Genomic DNA, 24,095 nt, shown 5'->3' with positions numbered 1-24,095 from the left:
CAATTGAAACCCTAAGACAATTCTCTAAACCTAAGATCTGACCACAAGGCTTCTTGCACTGAAAATAAAGTTTAAAATCAGGTACTGCTTTAATCCAGTCCCTTAGATGACTAGATGAGCAACAAATTACAGCTATGGTTGCCATTTGCTATAACAATGAAAGGGGAAAAAAGTTATCTTAAAAATAAAGTCACCTGTTGCTCTGTTCCTTTATCCTTTTGACCATTCATGAAAAATGGAGTACTGCTGAGAAATTAAAATGCTACCAGAGACAAGGGAATAGAAAGAAAAGTTAAAATGTTTTCTATCTGCATACATACAAAATATTACATACGTTAAAAACCCAGGGAATACTACTGCTCTAGTTCCAGCCTGTTGCTGTGATAAACCACTCTTACCAAAGCAACATAAGGAAGGAAGGGGCTTATTTCAGGTTGCACTTCCTGCCCATCAACCATGGATGAACACTCTTCACTGGATCAGTCTCTGGCTTGCTTTATAGATTATGCATTGCTATTTTTTAATATAGCCCAGGGCCACTGGCTGAGGAATGGTACTATCTACAGTGGGTGTGGCCTTCCTGTGTCTGTTAATAAACAGGACAATGCCCCCACAAACATGCTCACAGGCCAATCTGATCTAGGCAATTCTTCAGTTGAGGTTTCCTCTTTACAGGTAACTCTAGGTTGTGTCAAGTGACAATAAAAAACTAACAGCGTGATTTGAAATATGTAAATTTTATCATTTGCATATGGATCCATTTATCAAGTGTAAGATCATGCTGATTGGACTGAGTAGATCAATAACCGTAGCACCTCATAGTCTAGCTCATATCAAACAAGAATTCCAGTCTCATTTCTTTCTCATTATATCATCTAGGTGGAAGTATGAACCAAACATTTTTCCCAATTATGGAAACAAGGCTGTTTGAATGCTGCTTAGAACCTCCAGAAAGCCCTGAGCTCACTCTGGTATTTGTAAGATTAGCATGTGATCTAAGCTCAGCACAGCAGACACAACCCCTTAGGACATGGTGTATCAGGGAGTGTCTGCACATAGCAAACTCTGGATCAGCCTGGAACCATGTTCACGTGTGTGTGTATTCATGGATGTGCAGCTTACACAGATCTCCCTGCTAGCCGGTTCTCACCTAAGCACAGCTCTGTAGTTTCTGTCCAACCCTATGAACATTCTTCATCCCACACATATGCAAGTAATCCCTCTCCTGCTTGGAAAGTGATTCTACTTTGCTGGAAACAAGTAATAAGAAGTGTGTAGAGGGAAATACACAGATGTGGGCTGGGTATGGTGGTGTATATCTTTAAGCCAGCACTCAGAAGGCAGCAGCGAATGTATCTCTGTGGCGTCAAGGCTAGCCTGGTCTACATAGCAACTTCCAGATAGGTCAAGGCTAAAGAGTGAGACCAGTCTTTTAAAAACATAAAAATACTACAAGACAATAAGATTGCACAATTGCAGTGACTTAAACTCGTTATCATTTGTTTGGCATATTTGAAAAGATAATAGCTGAAATATTTTAAAGATCTAGATTCCTGTCCAGACTTCACAAAACCTGGCTTCAAAATCTGGAGTATAGATTTACTCTAGTGTGTTTTTATCTCCCCAACTCTCTATCCATATATATGGATATATGAACAGCAAAGTGTTTTTTAATTCATAAAATGCTATGTTTTATAGAAGACACCATTGATCTAATAATTGAATAACTGAACCAATAATGTAGACCTTTTTCAAGTCTTCATTACATGTCTGAAAATTGGATAGAGTACTTCTCTATCTTTAAGTATACTCATTTACATACAAATATAAATTCTAATATGACAAATAAAGAGAAATAAAACCCCTCAGACTGCTACCCTACAGGGGTGACACTGCACAAGATTCAGCTCTAAGAAATACATTGGTTTGAAATATTATTGCACATCAAGTATCATTTCATTTATGAGATCCACTGGCAAAGCAATACATCTTCTAAAGGCTTTAATGTTTTGTAATACCCCCAAATTCCTCTGAAATGTGTTTTCCCTCATGTTTTTAAATGCATAAAATGCTGGCTTTATGTAAAAGTCTCAAGTAAAAGTGAGTAAATAATTCCTTCTAAAAATTTATTGGTTATTTAATAGACATGTTTTGCTACATGTGCATAAAATTGAATAGTGTACTTTCTTAAAAAATACATTCATAAGAGTAGTGGGGTTTCTTCAACTGTACTTTCTAAGAAATACATTCATAGTTCTAGGGCTTCAACTTTCTGACAAAATCTAAAATTACTAGCATCAAAGTCAGCCAGAGGATGTTAAATTAGCATTAGCCACTGACTGGTGAGAATGAAAAACCAGTGGGTAGCATAAGGTTAGAAGGAATTTCAGTATGGAAACCAGGGCAGCTACAGGAGTAGTACTAGTAATTCATTAAAAATTTAAAAAATGGAGTTATTCTCAAAAAGCTACTTATACCAAGAAGACTAACATCATAAATATATCTTTAAGAATGGATTATTTGATATCAGCATTTATCAAGAACTAACCATATTTGAAAGGCTCTGGGATTTACTCCCTTTATAAAAGTTTTATCTAGTAGACCCAAGCTTGAATATACTATTAATGGCTGCCCCTTCAAAGCAATTCAAATTCACAGTGAACTCCATCCTTCGCAAATGTCATTATGCCGAAGTCTTAGACACCAAAGAATAATATGAATTGGTCCCTGGTCTTAAGCAATCACAGCCATGAAAACTGATTCAATATAATGTGATACATGCTGGAAAAAATGTGCCTAGTTCTGGCTAGAAAGGAAGCAATTAATTTTGTTTAGAAACAGAGGAGCTGCTCCAGAGAAAAGATGATGTATTAAACCTTTGTAACAGCATCCAAAAATGAAGACTAAGACTCACATACAAAATAGACTTCAGAGTCACATGTGAGTTCCTGGTCAATTCCCAGGTGGCCACATAGAATTTAGTCGTTTGGAAGCTACCTCTAGTACTACTTCTTCAATCACACTTCTGCTAGCAGTGCTACCTCTCCAGTTACTTCTGCCATAACTAACCCACACTGAGCAACGGTCCGACTCTCTGGCTTTCAGCTTCCCAGTCTTTTAGGGAGTTAGGAGTTATGCTTCGTGCTCCTTATTAAACCTTAAACGTCTATTTAATTGATGATTGTTTACACTTAGCGAGATTCATAAAGTCATGGTCAAGGGTCAAGAATTTTCCAGGCATGTGGAATACATCAGTGAACAAAACAGACAAATAATAAGTAACCTGTCCATAGAGAGCAGAAAGGAAATATCTGTTGAAAACTTTAAATATTCTATTGTCTGCATCCTTAAACATGATTTCTCTTTTAGGAAAGCACTAGTAAATTTCCAAATGACCACTGACATATGAGGAAAAATCTAGATGATGACTCAGAATTGGTAATATTACCTTCAAGATCCCACATCTCTAACTTCACACTCATCAAAGAGGCTTGGCAGCTTAACAAAAAGGTTGCACATTAATGAGATTCTCTCAAAACCAATTAGAAGATAGCCATCTTTGCCTCCTCAGATTTTCTTAAGAACTAAGACATAACCAGGTAATTTTTATTTAATGATGAATAAAATCTATACGAGATCAGAAATTATTAAAACTCACAATCTCACATCTTTTCAGATATTCTGTTTCTATATCTGGTAATTTTCAACCTTGCCAGACTATTTTACAGTGTATGATACCTGTGGTTTATTATTTGATAGGCAACAGAAACATGTTCAGAGCACATCACGAGCAAGGAGGGGTTACTGAAGGAATACATAATAAGCTGGGGAAGAATGAGGCCATTCTGCTCTGAGAACACAGAGCCTAGAGATATCCCATGTGAGATAGGAGGCTGCCTTGCTTTGATTTTCCTAGATCTGCCTCTCTCCTTTGCTAACCTATTTCCCTCTATTCCTTCTCCCATCAGTTCATGTGTGATTCTCTGTGCAGCTGCCAGAGCCTCTTGCCTCCAGCAGCTTGCCTCTGCATGCATCCTTCTGCAACTATCTGTTGCCTCCCTCTTTTTCAGATAGGGTTATGTGACTTCCTTCCATACAGTGGGTTACTCATGAAGCCCTATTAGGATCATTCTTTAATTGCAATGTTCAAAACAAAACCAAAGCCTTGGAAACATCTGCATAATGTACCATTCAGAAGAGAACTAAACATGATATATACCTTGAGGTTCTTTAAAACAAACAAACAAAGGAAGCCCTTCATTAACTCTAGGCACTGTCAGAGAACTGGACAGAAGAACACTGTGACATACATTGCCACAAAAATAATGCATGCAAAGACAGAAGTCAAAAGTAACTCCCAAAAGGTTAGGTCATCTCTTCAAAGATACAGAAGGCAAATGATCCCTGGTGGCTAAATATGGCATATACTAGAAATTTACAATTCTGAAGGGTATGAAGAGTGAATGTTATCTGTCATAGCATATGTTAGGTTCGGCTTACAAATAAAAAACCACACTGTACACTTTTTCTTTTAAATATATATAGTGTGCATGTACATCAATATTCAAGGACACATGAGTTCCATGGCACATGTGCATAGCCAGAAAACAATTTTGTGGAGTCAGTTTTCTCCTTGCATTTTCACTTCAGTTCCAAGGACCAAACTCAGTCATGAGGCTTGTGGGCCAAGTGGACTTATACACAGAGCCATCCAACCAGTGCCACAAACACTACTTTTAAAGTGGCATGGATAAATTGCCAGCAGTATCCTTAAATTTCCCTAGTCAGCCATAATTTGTACTCTCCAAGCTATGGTACCCATCATATATTCATATAAGCCCCCACCCCCCCAAAAAAGACAGAGTAATCAATTTGGCCAATAGTTCACAAAGTTTCAACATTCCAGTTTGGCCAAGGAAACATAACCAGCACTTCGTTTTTCTATCCAAGATACACAATGAAAAACTGCAAACAAACTACCAACCAAGAACCAAAACAGAAGGAAAACTTTGAAATAAAGATGCTTTGTGTTAAACAGAGTTGTCTTTAAGACAGAAACACTGGAGTCGCATGAAAGGCTTCTCTTTTCCTGCCCAATTGAGGGTATAGAACACATGTCCCTCTTCTCTCCACACTGCAGATGCTACATACTGTCCTTGCATAGTGACAAAATAACCCTGCTTAAAAGAAAGAGGAAATCAGGGAAGGTAGAAAAAAAGTATAAAAAGTGGAGATCCAGTGCCATGGTGAGGAACACTGAAAGCTTGCTCCTCCACCTGCCCTATTTCTGGGCTTGTCAATATGTCTGTTAGCAAAAATCTTATTCCTTTCTAATTTTCAGTGAGACAGCACGTCCTGTAACTTCTACACCTCTATCGGAACAAGTCAAGGACTGTCCAGTGAGCTCCAGAGAGTACCAAATCTTTCCAAGATCTACATAGCCATACTGAGAGCCTACTGCCCCACATATACACAACACTGAGAGGCTACCCCCAAACACACACACACACACACACACACACACACACACACACACACACACAGGGGCGGGGGAGCAACATTCACACTCTTACAGTGTCTACAGTCTATGAAACAGTCAGAATGACACAATGAGATTATCATATCACATGGGGCCCGTTTACTTCATCGGACTCTGAGAAACGTAGATCATCCTGTATTCCCACACTGCTCTATCAGCAGTGGCATCCATTTCAGGAATACCCAACCTTCAAAACTGTATTCTGTCCAGAGCTGTTTGCAAGGATCTAATACACTATTAAGTCTACTTAATAGTCCATACTGGACTCACATGAAATTAATTTACTCAAAAATGCAAATATCACTAAAACTATGTGTATCAATCCTGGAACCCTTGCTCTAAAAACAGCAATATTGGCCTCTGTGTGCATGACTTAAAAAAGAAAACTTTTCATATAAAATATAAACAAGTACTTTCAAGTCAATAAATTTCTAAACGTAATTACCTTCTAATTACTAACCAAATGCTTTTAAAGGTTCACAATGCGTTTCTTAGAATCATACACACCCCACACTCATCCTAATGAGCATATGTTTTCCTCTATAATATAGACAATCTTTAAGCTCTAAAACATTCAAGCATTCTAATTTCCTAAAGTGATAAAAACATATGAATTCTCCCTCTATAGGAGTTGAAAAAATGTTTCCATAAAGCAGTATACAGAGTCAGGCATGGTAATGTCTACCCACAGTCCTGGCTCTCAGAAGACAGAAACAGGAGGACCAAGACATCTGGATCATCCTTACCTATATTAGCAACACAAGAACCTGTATCAAAATAATGATTATAATAATGCATATAAAAGTTTATAACAATGTATTGATAACTGCCAAAACTGAAGAGGAACTAAGATATTCTTTAATAAGTAAACAAACTCTAGTAAATCTATATAAGAAAATATTGTCCAGTGATAAAAATAAATATCAATCAAACCACAGATGACATAGAAGAATCTTAAATGTTAATTAAAGGACTATATTCTGCATGACCCCAGTGGCATGATATTTTTGAGGAGGCAAGGCTGCAGAGACAGCAGAATGAGCAGTCCCTCACAGAAGACTGTGTGTTGCATGACATTAGAGTAGAGCATGTCAGAATCCATTTGTCAGGATTTATAGAATTAACAAAGAACGAAAGATGAACTAAGTCCCATCTTGTAGAAAATGAAGTTGTTAAGAGATAGGCTGAAATCACAGGAAGACATTTAAGCTGGAAACGCCATGTGATCCCTTTCCGGTCTACCCAGGATATAAAGAACACAGTGCAGGGCAAATGGTTACAAACATTTGACTTATCACAACCAAAACAATACAGAAAAAAAATCATGAGCAAGAAACCATAGTCGACTTCATTTTTCTATTTCAAATGCTGCAGATCATGGATCTCATGTGCCCGTATGTCTGCATATCTAAGATGAACGGTAGACCTGGAAAAGGCAAAGAGCACTGATTGATTCTGTCATGTTTTCTATTAATAAGCAAGTCCCTCAAACTGTTAAAAGGAACATAAGTGCAGAGAAACAGTGAAGCAAAAGAACCATCACATGCTGCTTACAGAAGAGCTCCTAGAAGCATATTTCCTAAATCTAGCAGAAAACTTACCAAGGACTGTCTATGAAAAGGGAGAATTAGAGATGGTCAAATGGCTAGGATTGTGGAGGACAGCTTGACTGGCACATTGGAAAGTGGGCAGATGTCATTTCTGGGCAGAGCTGTTTTGATATCTAGGTGCAATGTTTGTAAACACACTCTGCAAATGTCAAGCACTAAAATGCAGAAATCCACCTAATAAGAGAGAATAAACTTCATCCAGCACTACTAAGGGGATGTGGTCAGAGGCTGTCTAAAGGGCGCCTGCATCTTGGTGACTCAAAGGGCTGGGGGGGGTGCCACTCATAAGACTGCCAATGGCGGTGATTTAAATTTGCCTCTTTATCTTAGCAGTTTTGGTTGTAAGCTTTGCTAATAGTTATACATTATGATCAGAGACATATACAGGATTAGGACCTAGAAGAAAATGCCTTCAAGGGCAGACAGAGTGCTACGGGTGGAGACGTGCTCATATCACACAGGCAAGCATGACGATTTGCTTCCACAGGTTTATGCCAAATTAATTCCTTCTCTGTTGCATAAAGGAGCTCATAAATTCCAGTTGCTCTGCCCCCTGAGCATGAATGGCAAATCCTTGGAAGTAGACCAGAAAGGTAATAAATGCCTTTTTTAAGTTAAGAAGCTCCCTTATGACAAGAATAGCTTGGGCATTAAAAGAGTCTTTTGGACCAAATCAAAGTTACAAAGCACCCCTGCACCAAAACACACATTTCATTAAAAACTAGAAAGAGAGACATTTACGGAAATGTACTGTGTTTTCTACTCCAGTTTATCCCAAAGTGCTCTAAAAATGAGGAGTATTTATTAGAAATTAAAGCATAACCAACTGTGAGCTCTTCAGTGATCACCAACACTGTCATTTCCTCTGGAAGTTGGTCAATATAAGCAAACTGTTTTACAGAAAAAGAAATGGTAAGAGAGGGTTGGGGGTAGATAAGGAAATACTAAATTCAGTCAGGGCTGGATTTACTCTGGACCTTCCTATGTTCATTTACAGTAAGAACTCCACCGGGTCAGAAAAAAAGGCCAAAATCTTCATCATAGAGACTTCAAATTATTTAAGAGAAGCCACTCTGACCTATGCAAGCACAAGGCAGGGCTTTAAAAATGCTCACATGCTCAAGTTAGTGTCATAGGTGTCTAGGAATGAATACTGAACAATGCAAATAGGAAACCTGTTGACAATGTATTTGCATAAATCAAGTGAATACTCCAGTAATAAGATCACATCTGACCCATTTACCTTTGCCGATATTGATCATTCTGTAGCTGTTAAGGTCAGGGGCTAAGCCGATGACAGTAAGCACTTTGAAAGGAGAGAATGATATCTCCAAAGACTGACAAAAGGAAAAGAAAAAAAAATAGCACTAGAAAGACCAAAAACTGTAGGCTATAAACATCCAAAATTAGAAAAAAATGGCAGGACTCAATGGTTGTACAGTGTGAGTTTTTCCAGTTTTGTCTGCTATTAGCCTTACATAATGGCAAGCATTATGGTGAAGCATTACAGGCAGGCTCTTTGCATATTTCACAAGTATTCAGGCAAAAAAATCATCCATACGAATCATATTTCATAAGTATCCAGGCAAGAAAACCATCCAGACAAATCCCAAAGGACAGTCAGATATCGAAAGTCAAACAAGGAGAGACCGAAGGACAAAGCTTTGTCACCTAACAAAGGGAACAGCCTGAATGCATGAGGCTCACCAGGTTAACCATGTTCTTCCCTCCAAGCTTAGCGCCCCAGAGTGCTGGGGTGACTGCTTGTATAGAAACATTCCGTGTTAGTCCAATATGAGTGACAGCCATCACAAAGTTCAACAAGTTTCTCAAATCGAATCAGATAAAGCAACTACCACTAAGATTCGGCAACACTTTCACATCAGATATATTGAAAGATGATGTCATGACCTAAGGAGAAGACTTGAGCACTTTACATGTTTACAATATCTAGCAACATACAGGCTCCTGCTGAGCAACGATGGGAGCTTCTCATGAAGAGAATCGTACAGAATGACTATCTCAGAATACCCCAAAACAGAAACGGTGACGGAGGACTTATTTATTTGTATACTGGTATAAATATTTGCCAAGCATAGCAAATAGATTTCTTGAGTATTGTATAGATCAGTAAATCAGATCAAACAATATAAGGTTCTGAGTATGAACAAAAACTCCTGAAAAAAACAAAGCTGGGTCTACAGAAACTGATTAAAATTTCAGTGCTATGGAGAGACTAATGATGCAGGTCCAGAGGGTAATTACCTTCGCCTGAGCTAATTCTAGCCCTCTGGAACAGTCATTCCCTGCTCATCTCTGTGTCCATAGTAGAACACAGTCCAAGAATGGAGTCATGTTGAGAATTCTGAGTGCTTGTGAAAAAACTCCAAGATTTGCATCTTGTGACCTCAGTTTCTTCAAAGCACAGAATTGTTCTAGGGATGTGTTTTCTTGCTTCTCCCAGATGTAGCAGAATGGAGTAAGTTCACTTCAGCTGTTGTTATTCAAGTGTCTCTGTGAGGTCCAAGTTGAGCCTCTTCCAGGACCTCTAGAATGAGACTAATGGGGACAGTGATCGATGAAAAGGCAAGAGGAGTTTAATTCCGACACGTCGGCATCCTCCCACTTCAAGGGGAGATGATCCCAAGCAGACTCTGACAGGGAGTTATATACCTTGCAAACAATTGGGGCCAGAATTCAAACAATTGGTAACCAGACAGGATATTATTGATGTGACAAAGTGACCTCCAAGCTGACTCACGATCAGTAGACCATTCTGGACTTTCCAGGAGGGACAGTTGGGAGTCAAGGGGAGGTTGGTAGGGAGTTACAGGTGGCTTTGTTTGATAGTTTGGTTTGCAGTTGCTCTGGGAACTAACTATTCCCTGGAAGGGAGGGGGTCCTTTTGCTTGGAGGTTTGTGGGACTTTCCCACTGGTCGACCCCAACTTGGCTCTTTCATCTCTGTAGAAAAACATGTTTTTGCCAAGTGTATCCTGTCCTTGTGATTGTATATTTTAATTAGGTGATTCTTCTTAACCCTCAGAGTATAAACTGCTTCATGCTCTGAATAAAGCTGCCTATTATACAGGACTTCAACCTGCCTCATGTTTATTCCCAGCTCTCCTAGGTTCATGCCACCAGTGAGAGCTGCAAACACGCCAGGACCAACTTCTTCTGAGTGATACGCTAACACCTTTGGAACCTATTACTTAGCAGACTACTAGCTTCCTCCAATCCAAAAGATAAGAACTGAAAGGCTGATGTTCAACCAATGTATTTTAAACTATCCTTCATTTATGACCTTTTTTTGTTCTTTAAGATAATTAGAATTTTCTAAAACTGTTCTCATGTTGGAATATGGACCTTGGCATCACCTAAATCTGTGTTCTAAGCCATAGTCATTCAAAATGGTTCCAGAATAAATTATCATTTATTCCCTTTAGAACAAGAACTAGTTTTTTCATTGACATGGGATACATATTTTTTAAAGAGACACCCAAAAGTAGTAACAACAATGCTTTGAGACAGGGAGCCATTCATACCAAGGGTAATACTTAATACTTATCTTAATTGTTACACTCACTTTCAGAACTATTCTGTGAGGTATTTTTGTAATGGTAGCCTAAGGCACTGTGGTACTTGTAATCACCAAATCTGAGCTCTTAAGTCAGTCCTCTCTGCTTCAAAGTATCTCTCGTAAATTATGTTTCTATATTTCACAACTATTTTAATAATTTACTTAAGAGCGAAACTGAATAATATTCAATCACATTAACAAATTGATATTTACAAAAATTCTGTAAGCAACAAATCAGTGTTTTTGTTCATTAGCACAAAAAACTATCAAGCCTGTGTTTATTAGTTTTTGCCACATGAAATGGTATAATATCAACTGTTTCTGCACCATGGTAAAAGTTAATGCAAATGTATTCAAGGCAACAACTGATAAACTGTGATCTCTACAAATACAAGCCAGTGAACACTCCTATTTGTAGCTATTTTTGCATGAGAAATAGGTACACAATTCCACAATAATATAAATTATATCATAATTACTACATTGTAACAATAGATCTTTCCAGACTTATGGATATTTAATTAAAATGATATTTATCAGAAAGTTAATGAGACTATTTTGAAATCCATTTACAGAAAGGCTAATGAGACAGTAGAATGCAATCTGTTTATTAGCTGTACAAGATATGCAACATCTGTACACAGTAAGAGAAGACCATAAGTGCCCATAAAATATCACCAAGAGCTTCCCATAACCCGTAACTACAGTAAAAAAAACCCCACTGGAGCTAAGAAAGACCAACCATACATAGCACCATTTTCCACTTCTATGTATGATCTTCAAGTGATACTGAGAATGTACAATCTACTCACGAAGTTCCCTTGAGTGCACAGATTCCATATCCATTATGAAACATGATAGTTATGTGATATTTATTTAAATGCAAGCCATTTTAAATTGCAAACTAGGTCAAGCTGTTTACATCGTGAAATAACATTTTGTTACATTATATCTTAGAACAAACCCCTATTTCATTGCTATACCACAAAAAGCACTTAGATTATTTCACTGAGACAAAACAAATCTCTTATTCCCTTATATTATGAATATAAGGGAAAGGACCCATGTAGAAAGGAAAGAAGAAATGTCATTCATTTTCTTAACTCATGACAATAATATTAAAAATTACAACACTGCTTGTCTAAAGATTAAAGAGATAACAAAATGATACACAAAATCAAATTCTAGATTAAAAATTGTTCAAAATATATGCCAATTATTAGCTTAGGAAATACACACTCAGTTGTTTAAAGATTAACAAAACTAGCCTGTTGGTTCAAGTATGGAATTTTTAAATGAGATAACTTTTGTAAACAACTTTGTGAATCCAAAACCTCGCTAGATGTTTCCTATCACGAATCACAGAATTTGTACACTAGCATAAATTTAGGTAAAAATAAATTAGGTATTTCAAACTGCACATGCTGTGATGCAGGGACAATGGTGGCTCAATGAAGAAAGCACTTGTTGCACACCTGCCAGAGAGTGTGAAAGTCAAGCTGGCATAACATAGAATTCCAACACTCAGAGACAGAGATGGGATTTTCAACTCAAGCTGGCTGGCTAGGCTACCCTGAGCTAGAGAGCTTGGGGTTCAACGGGAACCCTACCTTAATACATTAAACTGCAGAGTAATCTACTAGGATACTCAGTGTCAATTTTCAGGCATACACATGTGCATACACTTTCATCCATACTATGTCAAGTGTGAGCATGCTCTCTCTCTCTCTCTCTCTCTCTCTCTCTCTCTCTCTCTCTCTCTCTCTCTCTCTCTCTCTCTCTCTCTCTCTCTCTCTCTCTCTCTCTCTCTCACACACACACACACACACACACACACACACACACACACACACACACACACACACTGGTTGACACACTGGCTGGTAAGATGGCTCTGCAGATAAAATGCTTTCCTCAAACCCAAGCATCTGAGTTCCACCTCTGCAACCCACTTACAGGTGGAGGCCAAGAACTAAAAGTGAAAGGAGAGAAATGATTGCATGAAGTTGTTCTCTGACCTCCAGTCACACTGTGGGTTGCCTGCACACACACACACACACACACACACTAATCATAATCATATAATAAAATATTGTAAGAGTGATAAGATAAATATGTTGCAAAAAGGCAATTGTCTCCTATTTAAGTCATTTAATAGTATTAATTATCTAAATAAATTTACAATAGAAAAAACAGCATCATCATTTTTTTTTCTATATATGGCTGTAAAATGCTATCTACAGAGTATGGGACAGCCATTGCAACTATGATCTTACAAGAACTGCTGCTACCCGAACTGGGCCTGCCCATGACTGAGCCTGTCAAAAAGTCAGTTATGAATCAGTGAAAAGGTTGCAGGGCCCTACCTTTCCCACTGAACTATTGTCTACTGCTACATTCTGAGGAAGAGACAATCATAATCTTCAGTTGTGTATCTACTGGTGAGCTCACCAGACTCCAAAGGATAGTTCTAAACCAAAGGTCACAAAGATGGCCATGGTTAAACTCAGACAGTCTCCAAAATCCTCAGGGACTTCTGAGGATGGAGACAAGAATATGGAAGAGACAAGAGAACAGTGGGGGCTAGAGTAAAATGAATGGGTTATATTCAAGCTTAATATGTTATAAAAATGAGAAAAAGTCTGTATTTTTTCAGTACAAATTAGTAGTTATTTACTTAACAACCTAGTAGAGCATCTAAGGTGTTTGAGGACACTGTAGAAAACTGTCTTTTGTCAACGCTGACCCAAAGTATATTTATTAGCCCTATTAATGACCTGCCACAACAGTTTTGAACACTTATCAATCCGCTCTTTCTATACTGAAATCAGGTTATATTAAATATCATTAATCTACAATAGAGCTATAGATGCATAGGCTACTACAACATGCTCCAGTCACTAGATAACAATCTGTTGTAAAAATCTGAGCACTCTAGTTATGAGGTCATCATCATCAGTCTACAGCAATACTTGCAGTAGAGCAAGAAATTCTCTATACTTCTGTGCAAAGGCTAGAGCCGCAGCCCAGAGTTTGTCATTTAAATCTTTACTGTCTTGAAATTTAACTTCTTGAGTTAATACACAGCTATTAAAAAGCAGCAGACTGATAATCAATACCTTTACTAATGGATATTCCCCAGGCTCCATTAAATATAAGTACCAGAGTTATGCAAGATGGAAAATACCCAATTAGGCTTTCCTGAACCAATTTAGCTTGTCCAGCTATTGAATATTTTGACAATAAATATATAAACACTCTTGAGTTTGAGAGAGAAAAATCAGTTCTTTAATTAGCAATAAAGTAGACTAGAAATGAGCCATCTGGCTTATCTCTGACATACACTGTGAATACACCATGTTATGAAAAAAATAACAAACAAATCACGCATAAGCTGCTAACCTCAGAGCATAAACGTAATTTCAGCTCCCTTCACAGAAAGCAAGAGAACCTGTTTCTCTTTGACTCTCTGTGGAAAATATAAAGTCGAATTTTCCTCACTGCTGTCTGTCTGCCATGTTGTCAGGATGAAAGAATAAATCTGAACTCCTTATTTAGATGTAAATGGAACTGAGAATAAAGAAGGCCGTGTTTTTATCCAGACCTCATATTTAGGCAGCAAGCACTAGAGTAACACTGCACAAACTGCTGTAGTTGATTAACTGGGATGATTAAAACAGTAAGCTCAGACTCTTAGCTATGCAGGACTTGAGTCTTTCAAAACAGATATATAGCAAGCATCCATGTTGCACAAGGTACCCTTGCAAGTGAATAACACCCTTACTCATCAGACCATATGTGGTTTTCAAACTGTGGTCGATTAACTGGGTAATCCACAGAATCAGTACAGATCATGTCAGCATTTCAATAATGTAAATTTAATATAGAATACTACTATAATAATTGAACACTAGGATTTATCTCAGAAATACAAAACCGTTTGCTAAACAGCCATAGAGCAGACCAGTCTGGTAGGGCAGTCCACTCTAATAGAGTGATTCCGTCCTGTGGAGGGATCCAGGCAGGTGGTCTCAATTGTGCCCATGCTTTTAGTCTCAAGCAGAAGAATATGCTGAGTAAGGCAGAGAAGTCTTTCTGGGAGGACCAGCCTTCAGGCTGGGACTGCACTAAGAGATCTATTCAGTGATGGACAGACATCTTCCAATCACTGGGTCAGAGTGTGCACAGATTAAGTGTTCTCCCAGCAGATTTCTAAGAATTAAGTTAGGTTTACATTAGTAACTAGGGTGTCAAGACTGAGGTTACTCATCAAGATCTGAGTGGGTGTGGCAGAGGGTAGAGAAGAGCCACCTCACCGTAGTTACATAGTTCCAAGACTTGATTGAGTCTTATAATAAAAGCTCTGAAGTTAAGAGCACAGAGTCAATGAGGTAAGGGGAAGCCATCTTTAGGCTTTTTCTTTGCCCAGTGATGCACTATCACTGTGCTGTAACACACACATGCACATACACACATGCACATACACACACACACACACACACACACACACACACACACACAGGAGAGGGAAGTAAAAATAATAAAAACCATGAAAATTATTTTCAATAAAAAAATAGAGGCATGAAATAGAGGAATGAAATGTGGGGGACAGAGGTCACAGATATCCTGTGTGCATGCAGAACAGAGGATATCGAAGAGTCACTCACTTGCTCCACAACCACTAATTCATCCCATGCCTTGGTAAGGGACCATTTTGTCATGGAGTCACCTCCACCATTCCTAAGGCAAGACCTAGACCTCCAGGCATGGGCTGAAGGGGCTTTTTTTTTTTTTTTCTTAAGGCAATGAGAAGGCTGGATTTGTAGTTTAAACCAGGGTTCTTGCTAATATGTGAGGAAGCCAATTCAATAGCACCACTAATGGTAAACAGAGCAAAGGGTAGCTATCAGCCCTCTGCTGCTCTCTGCTGTCCTACTGTCTCCCCATAGACCTGAGAGAAGTGGCCCTGAGCATTGTTGGGCTGTAGTTATTCGCACGCATGTGCACATACCCAAAAAGACATATGTTTATCTATAATTTTAAATTAAAAATATAACTTCAAAAGAGAAATGCATGAATTATAAACAATGCATACATAACTACATTAACTATAACAAAGTACATTGTAAAGTATTTTTCAAAGTAAACCATATTTCTGAATATTATCATTGTACACTGGAAGAAATACAGTCCCAGAATTTGGGTGAATTCTGAAAGACTTCATTTATCAACAAATACTGAATTTGTTCATACTGTGTTAAACTTATTGGCATTGCAGAAGGCTTTCTATCACTACTAGAATTTTGATTCTATTTTCAGATTAAATAAATAATATAGTAAGTAAAAACGTATAATTTCAAATAGAGATATCAACCAGAGGTCTAACTCAGGCATTGTAGCTTTGGAAAAGTGTCCACTGGTCTTTTTAGACAGTGTCACCAGAGCCTACAGTGCAATGATTAAGGCAGGATAGCAAGGCAGCCATCCGGGGATCTTCCTGTCACCACATCCCTAGCACTGCTGGCCTTACAAGTGTTCACCCCAACTGGCTTCTTTACATGAACACTGAGGATCAACCTCAGGTCACCATGCCTTTGCAGTCAACTACATTATTAAATGAGATAGCTCCCCAGGTTTTCTAATCTTGCTTTTAAAAGAAAATGTCCTAAGTGACTAGTTGTGGTTTCTATTCATTTCAGGCCACTGAGTTCCCTGGCTGTCACAAGGGAGAAGATGATCTGCAGAAAGAGCTCACTAAGAGAAGGGGAAAAAGAAATTTCTGCTTCTACAACAGGATCACTACTTTCATCTAAAGCATGACATTCTTAGAGAAGTATCTGCACATCTCAATTAATGACTGCCTTGCACCAGTTAGAGGCAAGACTAGGTTGAGAAAAGTGATGGTACAAAAGCAGAGGCCTGTCCCATCACCCCATAGGACTACATCATCATCAGCTGTAAGACATGCAGACAAGTGTATTCTGAATGAATAAATGGAACCTGTTTTAGTATTCCATACCTGCACAGGGTATAACATAGGCTTTAATATAATTTCTCTCCCTATTGTCAATCATTTATTCATTTATTCATTCATTCATTCAATTGAGCATTAACTGAATATCTACAGGAAGCCAAATAATTCTTGTTATTTTCCATTTGAAATAGAGTATGTATGCATATATGTGTAATAAATATAGTATAAATATATTGTCTTCTTATATATACAATATATTAAATAAATTTATTATGTATTATATAAAAGATATATAAATAAATATATCAATTATATGCATTGTCATTTTATAATACACTTTAGAGATCAGTTCTAAGTTCATTAAGTATTTAATTTCTGTGTCTGTGTTCTGAGTGAATGTGTGTATAAGAAAAAAGGCAGACAAAAGGATGGCGATGATAGAAGGGGGAAACGAAATTGCATTAGATGGAAATAAAAAAGATTCAGGAGGAATGTAAACATTTCAATGAAAAGAATGGCATGATTATGACTTCCTTCCCTTGGCTGAGTAACCACAGTCACAGCTCAGCGTCAGTCTGTCCAAATGCTGGGTGTTCCTTGAGTTCATGGAAGGTTGTGAGCAATCAATCACTGCTTTTACACTATTGACAAAAATACTGTACACCACAGGCATATCGATGACAAGTAAGTATATTGTACCCTGGAGCAAAAACGTAGACATAAAGCAACCACTGTCCCACAAATGAAGAGAAGTACAACAACTGTATACACACACACACACACACACACACACACACACACACAAAGAGAAGATTGAAAGATTGAACCAAAATATCACAAGAAATTTCTTTCTCAACCTCCAATAACTGTAAATTTGGTTTGTGCTTTAATGCTATAGCATTTATTCAGAAACAGCAGAAGAATCCCTATATCTATAGGTTGTCCTGCAAAGAGAGAAAACACTATTATTTATATTTCTTGTTCAAACACTCTAAGAATAAAAGAACTGTTTTCCAGAAATGCTAAGGCTCCTGCAGACAGCGTTCACACATGGCATTTGAGGCTTTCTTGTGACATAAAGTGCAGAGTGCGTTGAGGGTGGTTACAGATACAACAGCACAGAAAAGGCTTTTAACTCTGGCTCATTTCCTCTGACCACCATGCCTCCATCCTAAATTATAACCTCTCAGAGCTACAGATCCTTTAGAGCTAGCTTTTAAACTTGTTTGCCATGGTATCATCACAGAATAGGAACACTTTGTTACTCAAAATAAAAGCACAAAACCATTGGACACAATAACTGTTCTCATTATTGCAAACCAATAAACAAGGCTCTACAAAGAAATTGTTTTATCCTAATAGCTCTTGCTTATCAAGCTGCAAAGAAATAAACACAAAGGAAACCAAGGAAAATGTGCTTTATTGATATAGAGAATTAATTAGACACTACCTCTAAAGTCAGAAATGTTTAGGACATACTGGTATGTTGTAATCATGCTTCAAAAGGAATTTTATGCTAAACAATAAAATTCTGCTGTTTCATATGGAATAACATTTGTTTTAAAAACACTAAAAAGAATCAAACAATCCCAATTTTAACTTGAAACTGTCTTTGTTGACATATCTCATACCAGACATTAGTTGATAGCTAAGTTGCTTTTCTAGTTCATACAGCACTTAACATTGAAAGAAAAATAATGAAGGGGGAGGAAAAATCTGGAGCCCTTCTCATTGTTTGGCACTAATGGGTTATCTGGAGTGTCCAGGAAAGTTAGGACAAAAATTCAACCAGTTGACTGGAGGCAGCAGCACAGGGCCCAAAAAAGTGTACTTTGGCTAGAAATGATGGCACTGAGGGTAAAATGTTTGTGTGAAGACCTTTATTCCCAGAACACACATAAAAGCTGGGCTTAGCAGCTCACTTCTATAACCCAAGTGCTCCTAAGGCAAGATGGGAAGTGGAGACAGTCGAGTCCCCAGAAGCTTATGGGCCAGCTAGCCAATAAACAAAAGACCCTGTCTCAAACAAGGCAGAAGGCAAAGACTGATACCAAGGTTGTCACTGACTCTACAAGTTCACTGTGGCATGTGCATACACATACTCATACTCACATAAACACACCCAAAGGCATAACGACACACATAACACACATCATACACACAGAAAAGATCTCTTACGGCCACATGTATTGACTAGGATGTTTCTTGCCCAGTAATTGAGGAAAAACACAAAACAAACTCAATGGTACTTTTTATAATGTTTGGGTTAGTTTTAAATTTTTTATTTCATAATGCTTTGTCTGGGGATTTTTTTCCTTACAGATCTTTTGCTTATACATTATGGCTTCTATTTTATTTTTACGGGATTTCTGTGTGTGCAGATGTGTCAGCATCTGTATGTTTTTCCTGTGCTTTTTTTCTTTGGCTCTTCTCTTTCTTGTTTGTTTGTTTTCCCCCATTTGTGGCTTTGTCCTATCTGGTGTTTTTATTTTATTTTTCTATTATATTTTAGTTGACTGTTTGTTTTCCAATGAGAAAAATAAAGGGTGTGGATTTTATATGGGGAAGTAGGGACGATCTGGGAAGAGTTAGGAGAGTTAAAACCACAGTCAGAAAATATTGTATAAAAATACTTTTAATTTTTTTAAAAAAGGAAAAGATTACAGACATATCTCAGTTGACAGATTACTTATAGAATATACAAAGCCTTGGATTCGTCCTCAGCATTGCATAAATTGGATGGCCTTATATGCTCCTGTATTCCCAATCAAGAGGTACAGGCAGGAGGATCAGAGGTTCTAAGTCATCCTTGGCTGCACAGTGATAGCAACAACAACAACAACAAATGTAAGTTGAGGATGCTGGAAGCCAGAGTTTCCCATGTTGGAGAAGATAAAAGAAAAGAGCCAGGTCATGGTGGAGCACTCTTAATTCTAGGAGAGGCAAGCCTATCTCCAAGAGTTCAAGGCCAATCTAGTCCATTCTACACAGAGAGCTTTAGCCCAGTCACTGAGTAGGGAGATGCTGTCTCAGAAAGGTGAAGGGGGGAATCCTCTTATTTCTGGATAGAATTAAATGTATCAATGGAAACATTTTAATATGTAAATGAAAAATGTCAATTTTGCATCCCCCAGACTTGTTCATCAAAAAACATCAATAAGTGAAGATAATCAGGAGATCGGAATATCCCTGTGTCCTAGATAGTTTCTAAGCATCATTGTCCATAGGAAGGAACCATGCAGAATGATGGTCCCAAGACTAGGGCAAGAAAAAGGTATGTATTCCCTCTTCCCTGCCAAACTGGCATGACACCACTGCCTTGAACATCCACAAAAATATGTAATTGAAAAAGTTTTTGATAAAACCATATAAAGTGAACTAAAGAAATAACAAGTGTATTCTTAATAACTGTCAAGTCATTAAAGACAAGAAAAAACTAAAGAACGGCTCTGGGTGGAAGCAGACCAAAGAGCCATGGCAAGTAAAACCTACGACTGGACTCTAGAACCTCTACAAACACTACAGCGAAAGCTGGGCAAGCGGGGAGGAGGGTTACGAGTTGGTTCTATGGAGTAGCTGATAGTATTTCGTCCATATTAGCTTCCTATTCTCTGGTTATAATGAGGTGATCTGAAACAAGGTCCTTGTTTTTGAGAACCAGTCCATGAAAATCTGAAGGGAATAGTGGAGCTTCATGTCTGCGACTTATTCTGGAGAAAAACACCTACAAAGTAATCGTTTTTTGGAGGTAAGCAAAGTGGGGAAAGAGAACAAGAAAGAGGGGAAGCAGAGGGACTAGGATAAGGCCACTGTAGGGAAATAGTAACAGAGGGCTGAGAGGAAAATGGGGCCCTTCTGTCTTACTCGATGTGATGGACAGACTAAATAACTGCACAGTAGAGCTTTTTGAAAAACAATGTTTGCCCTTAAATGGTCATATACTATTAAATAGAACCTTTATTTCTTTTATTCTTTTCTTTCTGGACTTTAAGTCAAAGTCCCTAACACTTGCTTGGAATTCACAGGAGATTCCATGCATCCTGTAAACTCACAGAACTCCTGCCTCGGCCTCTCATGTGCTAAGATTATGGGCCTGAGCCACCACAGCTGACAAAATCCTCAACTTCCTGTGAAGATCCATAATCTGCTTTGACTTAAAAAAAAAGCACCACAGTTGTGAGTAGAGGCAAAATAAAGCCTAAATAATTCCAAAAGCACTCAAATAAAATAAGGATATCGAAGTGTATCAATATGTCTAAAAATGTAAACTGTTAAAACTTAAAAAAGTAGTTGGCTAATTAATAGTGAGATGTAGTGGGAATGAAAAATGCATGAGGGCGCTGCTGCAGATAGCATCTGCTAGTCAAACTAAAATGTCCTACGAAGAAGGATGGCTGACCTTGGTTGTCCACTTGACTCATCTGAGGAGAGGAAACCTTATTTAAGGAATTGAATCATTAGATTAGCCTGTGGGCATATTTATGGATCATTTTCTTCATAGCTGATTGGCGCAGGGAGGTCCGGCCCATGGTGGGAGGTGCCACCCTTGGGCAGATCAGGCAGGGATGACTAAGAAATGTAACTGAGCAGGCTACACAGCACCAAGACATCGAGCATTATTCCTCCACGGTCTCTGCTTCAATTCCTGCCTCCTGGTCCCTGTCTTTAGCTCCCTCCCTTGCTACCTTCCTTTGGCAATAGACTGCAACTGTAGGCCAAAGTAAACCTTTTAGGTTGGCTTTGGTCACTGTTTTAGCATACCAACAGAAAGCAAGCCAGGACACTCTCTAAACAAAGCAATACACAGCCCAGAGCCCCAGGAAAGGAATTGGCATCTCACTGCCCACATGTGGAGTGTGAGTGGTGTCCAGTCTCATGAAATCAGTTCTCTGTCTGACACAATGGCCTCATAGTGTGCAGCCTGCCTCAGTCACAAGCTGATTGATCTGGGACAGCTCCAAGGGCCATACTGTTTCCAGAGCCACCCCTCATGCTTAACCAGACCCCCAGAAGTCTAGCTTTCTCCTCTACTAGATCTCTTGTCTCTGCCTACCCCTTTCCCAGAAAGAACAATGACCATGTGATGTGTGGCCCAAACTTCCAACTCAGCCTCTGCTTCCTGGGAACTCAACCTGGCATACAGCAACTGGAGCTCAGTGGAAACACAGTTCGCCTTTTTCCCTTGAGTAGGTAACTTTCTTTCTGACTCACAGAACACTCGTGGGCTGGTTTCAGGTGGATTCTATCTCTATCACTGATCCATTTACCTTCTCATGCTGTGTGACAGAGGAATTGTATTCTCCCCTTTTCATGTTAGCCGAAATATACAGAATAATCATTATTTAAACAACAGATTTCCCTCTTAGGGTCCATTAGCTCCTGCTGCTCATCCCTGTAGTGAAATTGAAATATAACAAAACAATTTTCATGGCAATAGATAATAATCTGGTATATGTGCATTTCTGACTTAGCAATGGAACAGAATAAGAGGAGATTGTGGAGCCGCAGTAGGACTAAATTTCAATTTCCATGTGTATATATTTTTTGCCATTACATTCTAAAACGAAGGAAAAAACAAACGCAGACACGCACAGTGGACTAAAGAGTGAAACTAAATTCAAACTCAAAGGAAGAGAAAGAGGAACAGCAGGCGTGTAATACTCTTAATATAAAAATATACTCAACTAACAACACTCTTACCTTATAAACTTCCCAGTCCTACAGATTTTTTGGGGATCTACTACTTACTATAGAATCTTTTTTAATTTTCAATATATCCCATGTATTTCTTGTATATAACCAACAAAAATTAAAGAAGTTAATGGCCTACAGTAGCTCTGGAATGCATAGGAATGGAAAAACTGAAGGTTTTGTGGACATTGGAAGGGAATCTCTCACTGGACAACCCTCTGACAGTGTGTCATCCTCCATGAAAAATGCAGGCTGTAGCCCTTAGTCATCGACCTGTGCAGGCCGGTCTCAGCTACACATCTTCTTTTCTCTACCTCCCTAAGCTCCACCCGTGGTCTATCGTGTTTTGTGCTCTAATGGGGCACTATACTCATATTACCATAACTGTATGACTTAAACACTTTGTCCAGAAACTGATATTTTCAGTAAATAGACAGGAAACTCCTTCCACTAAAGAAAAGAGCTCTCTAGCCTGGGTGGATAAGGTTGGTGGCTAAGGGATCAGTGCTCAGGAAGACAGGATCATCCTTAGGATGGTCAAAATGTGTTTATGGTGACTGGACAATACTTTCTAATTGATGTTTTTATCAACACAATCATCACTATGTTTCTAACAAATTTTCAAAGCTAAATATAACTCAAGGTAGAGTCTTATTCTATTTTTGCTCTGAATGCCTTTATGTCTTTTTTTTCTATCTCAGTTACTGGAGTTACTTGTTTGATAACAGAATACTTTTAACATTTTTTCAATTGGCATGAAAATATGGTATTTTGTGCAAGTATTCCTTTTGTTTTTTGTTTTGGAGACTGTGTTTCTCTGTGTAACCCTGGAAGTCCTGGGACTCACTCTGTAGACCAGGTTGGCCTTGAAATGCAAGATCTGTCCACCTCTGCCTCTGGAGTTCTGATATTAGAGGCATGGGCCACCATGCTACTATACCATCATTTATTTGGTTGGCTCAGAAGAGCTGGACACAAAGTACATTTTCTACCAACATAAATCTACACTTTCTTCTACATATTTACAGAACCCATGTTTTGTACTTAATGTTTAATAAACACAAAATGTATATCAAACCTATATGAGAGTAATTGTGGCAAACTAATAACATTTTGCAATTAGAAGACTCTAACTCATCAAGTTCAAACAATAAAAGCATTCAGATTACATATATTACTGATAACTTTAACATATTTTTAAACCTGGAGTGTTATCAAGTATTAGCATATCAGCATCTAACATCAACTTCTTTGTCTTTCAGAATACAGAATCAATATTCTCCATCCTTGCAGTATAAAATAATAGGGACTAGAGAGATGGCCTGACAGTTAGGAATACTATGTACTCTTGTAAAAGACCTAAGATTCAAATCCCAGCACCCACAAGGTAGCTCCCAGCCATCAGTAACTCCAATCCCAACGCATCCAGCATTTTCTTCTGGCCTTTGAGGGAAGTGACCACAGAGCATTACTTAAAAGTCATTTTACCCCAGGCGTCTTTCCTGGGCTTTGGCTCTCAGCTAGCTGAACAGACACCACTGTACTTTCCAGGCCATCTTTATGGATGTGGTCATGACCCTTTTCTTATATTTCACTTTCTGACAGGGTGAGTCCCACTATCTGAGTTTTGTTTCTACAACTGTGATAAACATGATAACTAAAGGCATCATAGGGAGGAAGGGGTTCATTTGGCTTAAAGGTT

General features: G+C 38.3%; 1 protein-coding gene across 2 annotated transcripts in view; it reads right to left on the bottom strand.

Moving 5' to 3' along the window:
- Immp2l (inner mitochondrial membrane peptidase subunit 2) overlaps window positions 1–24,095 on the bottom strand; it is a 911,968-nt gene that overhangs the window by 733,225 nt on the left and 154,648 nt on the right. The window lies entirely within an intron of this gene.

The sequence above is a fragment of the Rattus rattus genome, chromosome 7 (genome assembly GCF_011064425.1).
Source record: "Rattus rattus isolate New Zealand chromosome 7, Rrattus_CSIRO_v1, whole genome shotgun sequence".
In the NCBI taxonomy this organism is placed as follows: Eukaryota; Metazoa; Chordata; class Mammalia; order Rodentia; family Muridae; genus Rattus; species Rattus rattus.
The sequence above is the reverse complement of the archived record's forward strand: the minus strand, read 5'-3'. Positions and strand labels throughout refer to the sequence as shown.